The sequence below is a fragment of the Hemitrygon akajei genome, chromosome 32 (genome assembly GCF_048418815.1).
Source record: "Hemitrygon akajei chromosome 32, sHemAka1.3, whole genome shotgun sequence".
NCBI lineage: Eukaryota > Metazoa > Chordata > Chondrichthyes > Myliobatiformes > Dasyatidae > Hemitrygon > Hemitrygon akajei.
The window spans coordinates 22,390,398-22,403,522 of record NC_133155.1 but is presented as its reverse complement, the minus strand read 5'-3'; the positions used below and the strand labels follow the sequence as shown (position 1 = coordinate 22,403,522).

Sequence of the window (13,125 nt, the reverse complement as noted above, 5' to 3'; positions counted from 1 at the left end):
TTTCAAATATTTGCAAATCAAAAGCATTTCATAACTGAGCAACACACACACGAGATGCTGGAGGAATTCAGCAGGCCAGGCAGCAACCATAGAAGAGTATATTCGACTGTACTCTTTTCCAGAGAAGCTGCCTGGCCTGCTGAGCTCCTCCAGCATTTTATGTGTGTTGTTATATCTAGATTTTCTCTTGTTTGACACTGCTTAGCTGAGAGCCATTGTAGTTCAGCAGTCAGGGTGCCATTGCTGAATTGGGTTATGTTTACTCAGACAAGGACAGCAGGAATTTGATGCTTTCAAGTTTAAAGAGAAGAGAAAGGGGGAATTTTGATAGGAGGGTATTACAATAGTTAATTCAGAAAGAGATGGGACACAAATCAGCATATTCTGGGCAAGGTCATAGGGACTGGGAGTATGTTCGATTGGGTATGTGGATATCAAGCAACATTGCTGAGATGGAACTGGAATTCTTTAATTGTGGTGTGGACGTAGGATCAGAAGCTGATGATCAAGGATCCAGTTGCAGAGAGCTGAAAGGGTGTGTAATTAGAGTCAGGATATAGCATGAAACAGGCCTTTTGGAGAAATTTGCCCAAGCCAACCAAGTTGCCTATCTGAGCTAGTTCCATGTGCTTGTGTTGAATCACATTCCTCAAAACCCCTTCTAATCATGTACTTGTCTAAATGTCTTTTAAATATTGCAACTGTATCCACTTATAACACTTCCTCTGCCGACTCATTCTGTATTCCTACTGCACTCCATCTAAAATGTTGCCCCTCAGTTAATTTCTAAATCCGTCCCCATTCAATTTAAATCTGTGCTCCGTAGTTAAAGATTCCTGAGGAAAAACAATGACTGGGAACTACTATTTGTGAGGAGGAATTGAGAAAATGTCTTTGGTCTTCTCAATAACTTCATCGGAGGGCATTTCCACTCCTCCTATAAACAAAATAGTTAATTATCGAGTAACCAGTGGGTCATGCAGTTTCTGTGGAGGCAGAGTTTAGGTCAATACCCTTTCATATTCTGTGACAGGCGGATGACCATATAATGACAGCAAGGGAACAAGGGAGGTGTGATGAAGTAGAGTTGGATGTTGTCATGTGGAAGCTGAGGCTGTTTAAGAAAACTCACCAAGGCAAACTTAAGGCCCAATGGTGATGATGTGAGTGAGATAAATCATCTGGTAGCATTGGGTGAGAATGCGCACCTGGTGAAGAATGATAGGTTAAGACTACTGTAGGGCTGGTGTACACAATGGCAAAAAGCAGTCAATGAAGATGTCAGTGGGATCCACATGTATTGATTCCAAATACTCAAAATCCTGGCATTGAACCTGTTTTGATTAGTTTCACTGAAGCTAATCAAAAAGGTTGTTGTGACACGTCTCATGTGGTACTATAGTGGGTAGTGCGTGTCGCTCTGACTTTCAGCTTCCACCGCTGGCTAGCAGTGTCACAAAAAGGAGAGATGAATGTGTAAGTCTCCTCTTGTCAGTACATAGCCTCTCCAACAGCAAACCCTGTTTAGTGCCCCCTTGCAGGCGACACAGGGAAACTGAACCCCTTTCGGACTCAGGGTGAACTACAGAGGATGGGGGGGAGGTCTGGCTCCTGCACACGTAGCACACAGCCCCACCAGTATGTGGACATGCCCTGGTGCTGGTGAACCAGATCCACAGCCATGAGTAAATAGCCCCACTGCCTTGTGGGCAGCCTCGGGAGAGACGAAGACTGCGGGAGAGAGCTCACACAGCAAATCCGGAGTGGAGCCCCGGAGTCAGCCGGACATCATTGAACATCCTTCTGGCAGCTCCTGCAGCCAAACTGGTGCCAAACACATTGCTTCTTAACCTTTTCTTTAGACTACGCTGGTATGACCAAGGGGGAATCTTGATAACTGGGCATCTCAGGATCTCTTTACCTTCCGAGGTATCATCATCACCCTTTGTCCTTCAAGATGGATGGATGCCAATCAACCACTGAATCAAGCCTTGCATTATTTTAAAGATCTTTCCCTGTGCCAGTGAACCATGCAGTCACAGTCCATGCATGTGTAAATTAATTTTGTGGCAGTGACATTGCACCATGCATTGGATGCCATTGAATATCATATTGGGTACCTCCCTGCATTACAGAGCAGAGAGAATTTAACACCCAATGCACCACACGGTAAAGTGTTCCAGTGAGGTATCAGACAGACAGACATACTTTATTGATCCCGAGGGAAATTGGGTTTCATTACAGCTGCACCAAGAATAGTGAAGAAATATAGCAATATAAAACCATAAATAATTAAATAATAATAAATTAATCATGCCAAGTGGAAATAAGTCCAGGACCAGCCTATTGGCTCAGGGTGTCTGACACTCCGAGGGAGGAGTTGTAAAGTTTGATGGCCGCAGGTAGGAATGACTTCCTATGCCGCTCAGTGTTACGTCTCGGTGGAATGAGTCTCAGGCTGAATGTACTCCTGTGCCTAACCAGTACATTATGGAGTGGATGGGAGTCGTTGTCCAAGATGCAACTTGGACAGCATCTTCTTTTCAGACACCACCATCAGAGAGTCCGGTTCCATCCCCACAACATCACTGGCATTACGAATGAGTTTGTTGATTCTGTTGGTGTCTGCTACCCTCAGCCTGCTGCCCCAGCACACAACAGCAAACATGATAGCACTGGCCACCACAGACTCGTAGAACATCCTCAGCATCGTCCGGCAGATGTTGCATTGAATATATAAACTTTGTATTCCTTGCTAGCACTTCAGATTACTACAACTAGAAGTTCTGAACCCCTATTTAGTTTGGGATTTTCTTTCCACAAGAACATATCTACAAAAATAATAGGGGAAATGGGTATTACAACATATATGGCGCTTTGTTGAGCGATTATAATAGCTTATATACAAAGGATACATTGTCAAAGGCACTTTCAAATCACACTTGTTTGGAGAAGCTGAATTATAGTGCAATAAAATTGAGATTATTTTGAAATTATTTCTACAATTCCCAAATGCATGGTTCACAGATACAATAAAACTTTAATTAAAGTGTTGGAAATGAATTGTAAAGACGAACTAAAAGTGATTTCAAAATTGGTTTAGAAGAAACAAATAATAGTCAACCATTGAAGTGTCTTGAAGCCAGTGATGAAAAGTTTTCATGAACTTTGTAGCTCAAGATTCTCTAGTTAGACATGAGTTTGACCTTAATATTGTTGCAAGCAAATTGTGGTGAAGGTAGGTGAGTTTGCACAACAGAGCGATGAATGTTCACAGTTAGCAAAGCATGGAGTACATATCAGAAGAGCCCAAAGATGCAATTTAGGTGGAAAGTTAACTTTAAGTATAGATTTTAATTGTATTTAATTTATTTCATTAAAATTTTAGTTCATTAACTACTTTTTAAATAAGTCAGTCTTCAAAATTGTTGTTATTTTTTATTGTTCGACTGTAATTATGACTCTTTAAAGACTTAGTTACATTTGGTGATCTTGGATGCCATTACAGTGACAATAATCAGTAATTACTAATTTGATGAGCTCTGAAGATTTCTGTAGTATGTTTTGTGTAGGAACAATGCATCTATTACAGCATGTATGGATATTTGAAGCAGCTAGCATTATTAATGATAAACAGTGGGAGCACTGGTAATGATATCATTGCAAATATAGGGCCTAGATATGTTGGTAATCACCTGGTTTACTTGGCTGTGTAAGTCTAGGGAATACACACTCCAGTCTCACCAAGCTCGTGAGATTGAGACAGCTCTCCCGCCCCAAACCCCTGGTTTGTGTGGGTGCTGTGTAATTTGCTACCCTGTTACAACTCAGTACCAAGAAATAACAGATAGCACATTGCATATGATAAAAGGAATTATATTTATGAACTTTAACTTAATTAAAAAGTTAGTAAAGAAAAAGTAAACAAAAAGGGCCCGTTATAACTAAACAGTCAAATGTGCACAAGTTGGAGCTCAACTCTTTCAAAATTCATACATATTCCCTGATCCTCAGTAGAAGCCGACACCTTGCTCCATCAAACCCTGGTCCCCCACTGTGTCAAGTCCTATGACCACTTCTCTCCAGCCTCTTCTTCTCCCACCAAGCAAAGGACCCAGCTCACACCAGTGTCAGGCACAAAACACAAGCCACACACTCATTGGAGGGCTCACATTCCAAAGCACCCATTATAACCCAAACACTGCTTCTGCAGAAAGACCATTAAAATAGCAGTGAAACTTTTCCCAGGGTATTACAATGACATACAGATTTTTACACCGTATATTACTTATATCACCAAATCAGTTGTTGCTCTTTGCTGTTCACATCCTAGTTAGATTATAGTCTGGTAATCCAAATTCCACTTCTTGCATAATGTTACTATTCAAAAGTGACAATTTTGCATTTGAAGTTACAAACTTTATGACCAAGAAACTCAGTCACATGCTAGTTCCGTTCAGAGTTATCTAAATCAGCATCAGTTATATTTGGAATGGAATAGAATTAGGATCCTTTCCAGGTGAAACATCAACAACCCAGAAATTGAACTAACAAATACAGATGGTATCATTACTGCACAGGCACGGATAAAATGGCATAGTTCCCCAGACCATGCTTCAGTGCCTCGGAAATTAGGTCACATTTTTTTCAGAGGCTCACCTGATGTTGTTCCTGGAGTAACAGGAGGATTTCAGGGATCCTTGCAGAGCCACAACCCGACACTCCCCACTAGCAATGTAGAAAGCACTGAAGCTAACCTGCCAAAGGCTTAGGGAATCCTGCTGCCCCAGAGACTGCCAAGCTTTGCAAATTTTTCCTCAATATCAAAGGTGATACAGTTCCTTCCTCATTGCAGCAAAATGTGTTTAATATCTTCTTAAAGATTTAATTGAAAGGAACAAATCTGCAATGATTTTCTTCAAGACACCCTTGTTCTTTCTATCTCCACAGTATTAAGCAACCACTCTTCTCTTGGCCTACCTAACTGAGACATACCAACTCTCAGCAACTATTATACCTGTTGTTTATGCAATGACCACCAAGTGGCCAATTAGCCCTGCACTACCAGATTGCATCCAGCAGATTCCCTCTCTCACAATCCCACCAATGACCTATTCACTCCCCTGTTCTGTTTTGTAACTCCAGAAACTAATCGAAAGAATAACACATACGGGTTTATCTAATTTTACTTTTGTGAGGCTCTCACATATGATGTGGTGGCATAATGACACAGACCAATCATGTACTTTTGCATATAGCCCAAAATGAATTATGTATATTAACTAAGAATGCTTAACTAAACAATATATTTACAATATTGAAGTATTAAATACACTGCATCCCTTCGACTCAGATCAGACCTCAGCAACCCATACATAGGTCAAATAACTTCTTCTGTGCCTTAATTGTTCTGTGAATCTCTCAGTATCTATCCCTCTGGTCTGAACAGCCTGGCAAATAATGGCTCAGGACTTTTGCCCATCAAAGTACCTATAAAATCTGTGCACTAAAATGTAGAAGTTCCTGCTGGTCGTTAATTTGGACGCTACCTTTTTGAGATATTGTTCCTTCTTGAAGATGTCCCAGGTACTATGGAGGCTATTGCCCATGATGGAGCTGATTGGCTAAATTAACAACTCTCTGCAGCTCACTTTAATCCTATGCAGCAGACCACACAGCCCCCCACCCCACACCAGAAATCAGTAGAAATCAGTGAGTGTTTTCTGTGATATACCAAATTTCCTTAAATTCCTAATGAACTATGGCTGCTGTCTTGCCTTCTGTATAGCTGCATCAATATGTTGGTCCCAGATTAGGTCCTAAGAGATCTTGACACCCAGGAACTTGAACTCTCCATGTCTGATCCCTTAATGAGGATTAGTATGTGTTCCCTCATCTTACATTTTCTGAAGTCACACTTTTTGAAGTTTAAACATTTAAACTAGTAGAAAATTTATGTTGCAATTCAAATATGAGAAGGACTCAATTTGAAAAAAAGCTAATCTGTCATGAATGATAAATTAGATGTAGTACTTTTTAAATACAGATTACATAAACTGTTATCATTGAACTGTTTATATGAGGAAAACCTTTTTATCCGACCTTGTCCGCATTGCAGTCACTGCTGTTGGCTAAATTCCCTACATTGCACTCCTTTCATGAATCCCTGTAACGCATAAAAATGCTCAGACTTGATTTTATTCCATACATGGGAACTTACCCCGACAAAAATATTAAATTGATGAAACAATACAAGCCATAGAACAGAACAGGCCCTTTAACTTACTCCAGGATCAAACTGCTGTAACCCTCCCTTTATGCGTGACCCACCATTTTTCTTTCATCCATGTGCCAACAAGAACTTGTAATACCACAGGGAATGGAGCTACTGTGGTGAACTACATATACCTGTCTGGACTGCTCCTGTGGCTCCTCCCACAGACCCCTGCTGACTGCTCCTGTGGCTCCTCCCACAGACCCCTGCTGACTGCTCCTGTGGCTCCTCCCACAGTCCCCTGTATAAAGACGATTGAGGACTGATGCCCGGCCTCATTCCCCAGGATGTAGTGTTGTTCATTCTTCCAGTCAATAAAAGCCGATACCTCGCTTCTTACGTCTCAGAGTGGGTTATTGATGGTGCATCAGCTACTGCAACTTAAATTGCACAATTACCCCACATTTTTATGACTTTATGCAGATGTATAAAAGAGGCTTTGAGGAAAGCGAAACAGAATAAAGAGTGTAAAGGTAGTAAGGCAGAAGGGCTAAAGTGTGTGTACTTCAATGCAAGAAGCATCAGGAACAAAGGTGATGAACTGAGAGCTTAGATACATACATGGAATTATGATGTAGTGGCCATTACAGAGACTTGGCTGGCACCAGGTCAGGAATGGATTCTCAATAATCCTGGATTTCAATGCTTTAAAGGGATGGGGGAGGGGGAGGGGAGGGGGCATGGCATTACTGGATGCTACTACAGCTACAGAAAAGGTTGGGTAATGTAACAGGATCCTTTTTTGAGTCAGTAAGGGTGGAAGTCAGGAAGAGGAAGGGAGCAGTTACTCTATAGGGAGTATTCTATAAGCCCCCTGGTAGCAGCAGAGATACCGAGGAGCAGATTAGGAGGCAGATTTTGGAAAGGTGCAAAAATAACAGGGTTGTTATCATGGGTGACTTTAACTTCCCTAATATTGATTGGTAACTGATTAGTTCCAATGGTTTAGACAAGGCAGAGTTTGTTAAGTGTGTCCAGGGTGGATTCCTGTCACAGTATGTTAACAAACTGACTGGGGGAATGCCAAACTAGATCTAGTATTAGGTAACAAACCGGGTCAGGTCACAGATCTCTCACTGGGAGAGCATCTGGGGGACAGTGACCACCACTTCCTGGCCTTTAACATTATCATGGAAAAGGATAGAATCAGAGAGGACAGGAAAATTTTTAATTGGGGAAGGGCAAATTATGAGGCTATAAGGCTAGAACGTGGGTGTGAATTGGGATGATGTTTTCGCAGGGAAATGTACTATGGACATGTGGTCGATGTTTAGGGATCTCTTGCAGGATGTTAGGGATAAATTTGTCCTGGTAAGGAAGATAAAGAATGGTAGGGTGAAGGAACCATGAGTGACAAGTGAAGTGGAAAATCTAGTCAGATGGAAGAAGTCAGCATACGTGAAGTTTAGGAAGCAAGGATCAGATGAGATTATTGAGGAATATAGGGTAGCAAGAAAGGAGCTTAAGAAGGGACTGAGGAGAGCAAGAAGGGGGCATGAGAAGGCCTTGGTGAGTAGGGTAAAGGAAAACCCCAAGGCATTCTTCAATCATGTGAAGAACAAAAGGCTGACAAGAGTGAAGGTAGGACTGATTAGAGTTAAAGGTTGGAAGATGTGCCTGGAGGCTGTGGAAGAGAGCAAGGTCCTCAATGAATACTTCTCTTCGGTATTCACCAATGAGAGGGAACTTGATGACGATGAGGACAATATGAGTGATGTTGATGTTCTGGAGCATGTTGATATTAAGGGAGAAGAGGTGTTGGAGTTGTTAAAATATATTAGGACGGATAAGTCCCCGGGGCCTGATGGAATATTCCCCAGGCTGCTCCACGAGGCGAGGGAAGAGATTGTTGAACCTCTGGCTAGGATCTTTATGTCCTTGTTGTCCATGGGAATGGTACCAGAGGATTGGAGGGAGGCAAATGTTGTCCCTTTGTTCAAAAAAGGTAGTAGGGATAGTCCAGGTAATTATAGACCCAGTGAGCCTTACGTCTGTGGTGGGAAAACTGTTGGAAAAGATTCTTAGAGATAGAATCTTTGGGCATTTAGAGAATCATGGTCTGATCAGGGACAGTCAGCATAGTTTTGTGAAGGGCAGATCATGTCTAACAAGCCTGATAGAGTTCTTTGAGGAGGTGACCAGGCATATAGATGAGGGTAGTGCAGTGGATGTGATCTACATGGATTTTAGTAAGGCATTTGACAAGGTACCAAATGGTAGGCTTATTCAGAAAGTCAGAAGGCATGGGATCCAGGGAAGTTTGGTTAGATGGATTCAGAATTGGCTTGACTGCAGAAGGCAGAGGGTTGTGGTGGAGGGAGTACATTCGGATTGGAGGGTTGTGACTAGTGGTGTTCCACAAGGATCTGTTCTGGAACCTCTACTTTTCGTGATTTTTATTAATGACCTGAATGTGGGGGTAGAAGGGTGGGTTGGCAAGTTTGTAGATGACACAAAGGTTGGTGGTGTTGTATATAGTGTAGAGGATTGTCGAAGATTGCAGAGAGACATTGATAGGATGCAGAAGTGGGCTGAGAAGTGGCAGATGGAGTTCAACCCGGAGAAGTGTGAGGTGGTACACTTTGGAAGGACAAACTCCAAAGCAGAGTACAAAGTAAATGGCAGGATACTTGGAAGTGTGGAGGAGCAGAGGGATCTGGAGGTACATGTCCACAGATCCCTGAACGTTGCCTCACAGGTAGATAGGGTAGTTAAAAAAACTTATGGGGTGTTAGCTTTCATAAGTCGAGGGATAGAGTTTAAGAGTCGTGGGGTAATGATGCAGCTCTATAAAACTCTGGTTAGGCCACTCTTGATTTAAAACATTACATCTGGTACTTCACAAGCTATTGTAGGAAATATGGTACCACTATTTTCATGTAATTTAGAATATCGCAAATAATCAATGTGTTCCTTTATTTGAAACTATATGGATTTGAAAAGTAATACAACTCGAGCAATTTTAGAGGGCTTGGCTTTGCAAGAATTGTCCCTGTTCTGAAATAAATTTAGTGCAAAGGGTACCAATTGAAAGATTGATATGTTGTCTGCACAGCTATTGCAAAGTTCCAAATAACTATTAGTCTAGGATGCAAGCTGAACGCTTAAAGCAGATCTCTGCTAATATCTGGTCTTGAACTTAAAATTGTCTTTTATGTGTCTTGTTGATGTCTGGTTGTGTAAAATGGATGGAGTTAACTTTTTTATAGATTCAGGAATTAAGGGCTATAGGGGACTGGCAAAAAGAGAATTTAAGGCCTGTGGAAATCAACTATTATTATACCGAATGAAGGACAGACTAAGGAGGCCCAGTGGCTGACTGTTGCTCTTACTTTTAACTAATGCAAGGACACAGAATCTCTTTCCCGAAATTTTATTCTTTTACATGATGAGCTTTGCATTTCACTATTCCCATTGTTCAACCATCAGGAACTGTGCTGCTCTTCATTTCTCATACTTTGCACTTTGATTATGTCTTTAATGGCACATATTTTCTCATTAATCATGCTATACTGATGTGAGTTGCTCTTGAATGCATTGAATGAGTTATAGAGCAGTGTACTGATTCCATCCTTGTTCCATAAACCTATCTAATATTGAAAGGTCTCAATAGAGTGAAATGGAGAGGATGTTTCCAATAGTGGGAGAGTCTAGGACCAGAGAGCACAGTCTCAGAAGAGAAGTATGTCCCTTTAGAATAGAGATGAGGAGGAATTTCTTTAAGCAAAGAATGATGAATATGTGGAACTTATTGCCACAGATAGATGTTGTGATTTAGTTATTGGATATGCTTAAAGGGGAGGTTGATAGTTTCTTGATTAGTAAGGGCATCAAAGATAACAGGGATAAGGCAAGAGAATGGGTTTGAAAGAGATACTACATCTGCCATGATGGAATGGCGGAGCAGACTCAATAGGCCAAAAGGCCTTATTCTGCTCCTATGTTTTGTGGTCTTGTGTTTGGGAAGCTGATCCAACAAAAAAGCCACTCACCAATGCTGTATGAATATGAGATAGAGTTCTGAACCACTGATTTCATGATATGTTCAAATCAAATTGTGGTAGATGAAGAATTAAAATGCAGTAAAGTAAATAAAATAATACTGAATTAAATCTTGTAGCATAAATCATAAAACTATTGTTGCAAAAATCCATCTGTTTCAATGTCCTTGAATGAAAGAATTCTGCCACCCTTGCTCAAGTGTGCATGTGACTCCAACCCAGCAATGCCATTGACTTTTCACTGTCTCTATGGTCCCAGGGCTAATTAGGAATGACTCTTCTTGTGTTGTTCACCTCTGGAGAAAATATTTTTATATATGCAAAATATTAGTTTTATCAGCATAAGTGTTTAAATAGGGATTGTATTCCGTACATGAAAGCAGTAAATGTAGTTGTATTTCCAAGTTACATTAACAAGCAATCCCAGCTGAGCTTCCTTCACAAAACTATTTTGCAGGCTGTGTTTCCAATAAATTTTATGTCATTCCTATAGAACCCCAGTATTTGTAGGAAAGTCAATAATGAAGCTTTGGGAGCAAACCTGTATTAAGGAGGAAAGCAAAACTCTGGTGTAACAATGTGTAGTTAACAGCAGAAATTCACAGATGTTTATCAGTGGTGTCCTGTGCTATAGCAAACAGTTCAAAATAGAAGTTTTATCACATCCCCTCCAACCTTCCCCTCTCTGATCCAGATTGTTCTGTCCTCAGTAAGGGCCTCACCTTTGTCCTCCTGTGTGCACACGTCAGTGAGTTCCACGCACGCCATGACAATAAGCTCTTGTTTTGCTGCCTCTGTCTTCGTGCCTTCTTCTTTGACAAAGACTCTCCACCCCACTCCGATGACCCCCTTACCTGTCTTTATCCCTTCTCTTCTTACTGGACACCCCACTCTCGTCTTCTGCCTGCTCTGGATCTTTGCATTGCTAACAGCAGATAGGATATCAACCATCTCATCTTCACTGCTCCTCTCTCCAAAACCAAACTTTCTCCTTCCGAATGCACTGCTCTCCCCTCTCCACACTAATCCTAACTTCACTAACAAACCCACAAATAAGAGGGGTGCTGTAGTAGTCTGACAGACTGACCTGTACCTTACTGAGGCCCGGCGACAACTTTCGGACACCTTCTCTTATTTTCCCCTTGAACAGGACTCCACTATGGAGTACCAGGCCATTTTCCCCCACACCATCATCGATCTTATTAACTCTGGGGATATCCTATCCATTGCCACCAATCTCATAGTTCCCTCACCCCGCACCTCCCATTTGTACTTCCTGTCTAAGATCCACAAATCTGCCTGTCCAGGTAGACCCATTGTTTCTGCTTGTTACTGCCCCACTTAACTTACATCTGCATTCCTCAACTCAGTTTTATCCCCCAGGTCCATTCCCTTCCTACCTACATCCGTGACACTTCACATGCTCTTAATCTTTTCAATGATTTCAATTTCCCTAGGCCTGATCATCTTATTTTCACTATGGATATCCATTCCCTAAACATCCCCATCCCTCATCAGGAAGGCCTCAAAGCTCTCTGTTTCTTTCTGGACACCAGACCCAACCAGTTCCCCTCCACCATCACTCTCTCCATCTGGCAGAACTTTTCCTCGCTCTGAATCATTTCTCCTTCGGCTCCTCCCAATTCCTTCAAACAAAAGGTGTAGCCATAGGCACTCGCATGGGTCCCACCTATGCCTGTCTTTTTGCCTGCTGTGTGGAACAGTCTATGTTGCAAGACTACCCTGTATCACTCCCCAACTTATCCTACGCTACATTGCCGACTGTATTGGTGCTGCTTCCTGCACCCATGTGGAGCTCTTTGACTTCATGAACTTTACCTCCAACTTCCACCCTGCCCTCAAATTTACCTGGTCCATTTTTAACAGCACCCTCCCCTTTCTCAACCTCTCTGTCTCTGCCTCTGGAGACAACTTATCTACTGATGTCCATTATAAACCCACTAACTCTCACAGCAAGCTGGACTATACTTCTTCCCAACCTGTTGCTTGTGAAAATGCCATCCCTTTCTTTCAGTCCCTCTATCTGCATAACATCTGCTCTCAGGATGAAGCTTTTCATTGTAAAACTAAGGAGAAGTCCTCCCACTTCAAAGAAAGGGGCTTTCCTTCCTCCACCATCAACACCTCAACCACATCTCTTTCATTTTGTGCCCAACTGCCCTCACTCCATCCTTCCACCACCCCACCAGGGATAGGGTTCCTCTTGTCCTCACCTACCACCCCAACAGCCTCCACATTCAGTACAAAATCCTCCTTAAATTCCTCCATCTCCAACAGAATCTCTTGGGGTCATCTACTGTATCACTTTCACTAATCAACCTCCCAGCTCTGTACTTCGCCCCTCCCCTCCTCCTGATTTCACCCATCACTTTATGTTTCCTCCATCCTTCCCCCCCCCCCCCCCACCTTCTTACTCCCACTCTCTCTTTTTCTCTCCAGTCCTGATGAAGAGTCTGGACCCAAAATGTTGACTGTGCTCTTTCATTGACGTTGCCTGACCTGCTGAGTTCCTCCAGTATTTGGTGTGTGTGTCTTTGCTTGAACTACTGAAAGTCAACTTTCCATAACCTATAGAAAGCTGGAAGTATTCTACTTTGTTGAATAAAATTTGACATTAATCATGTACACAGTCTGCTCTATTGCTTAATAATCCTTCTGTCTCTGACAAAAAAAAACCTAATTTGAATGTATGGGATTTCTTTCCTCAGAGAAATTAATTTTAACTGGATGGATTCCTTTTTTTAAGTTTGATATTTTATCTTTTGTCATATTCCATGTGTCAATCTTTGTTTTGTGCTTCACAAGATGTCTAGACAGGGTGTTCAAAAT

The 13,125-nt window shown here is 41.8% G+C and overlaps 1 protein-coding gene across 1 annotated transcript in view; it reads left to right on the top strand.

The window, feature by feature from the left end:
* The window catches only part of LOC140719596 (CUB and sushi domain-containing protein 2-like), an 831,737-nt gene that overhangs the window by 299,415 nt on the left and 519,197 nt on the right, over window positions 1-13,125 (top strand). The window lies entirely within an intron of this gene.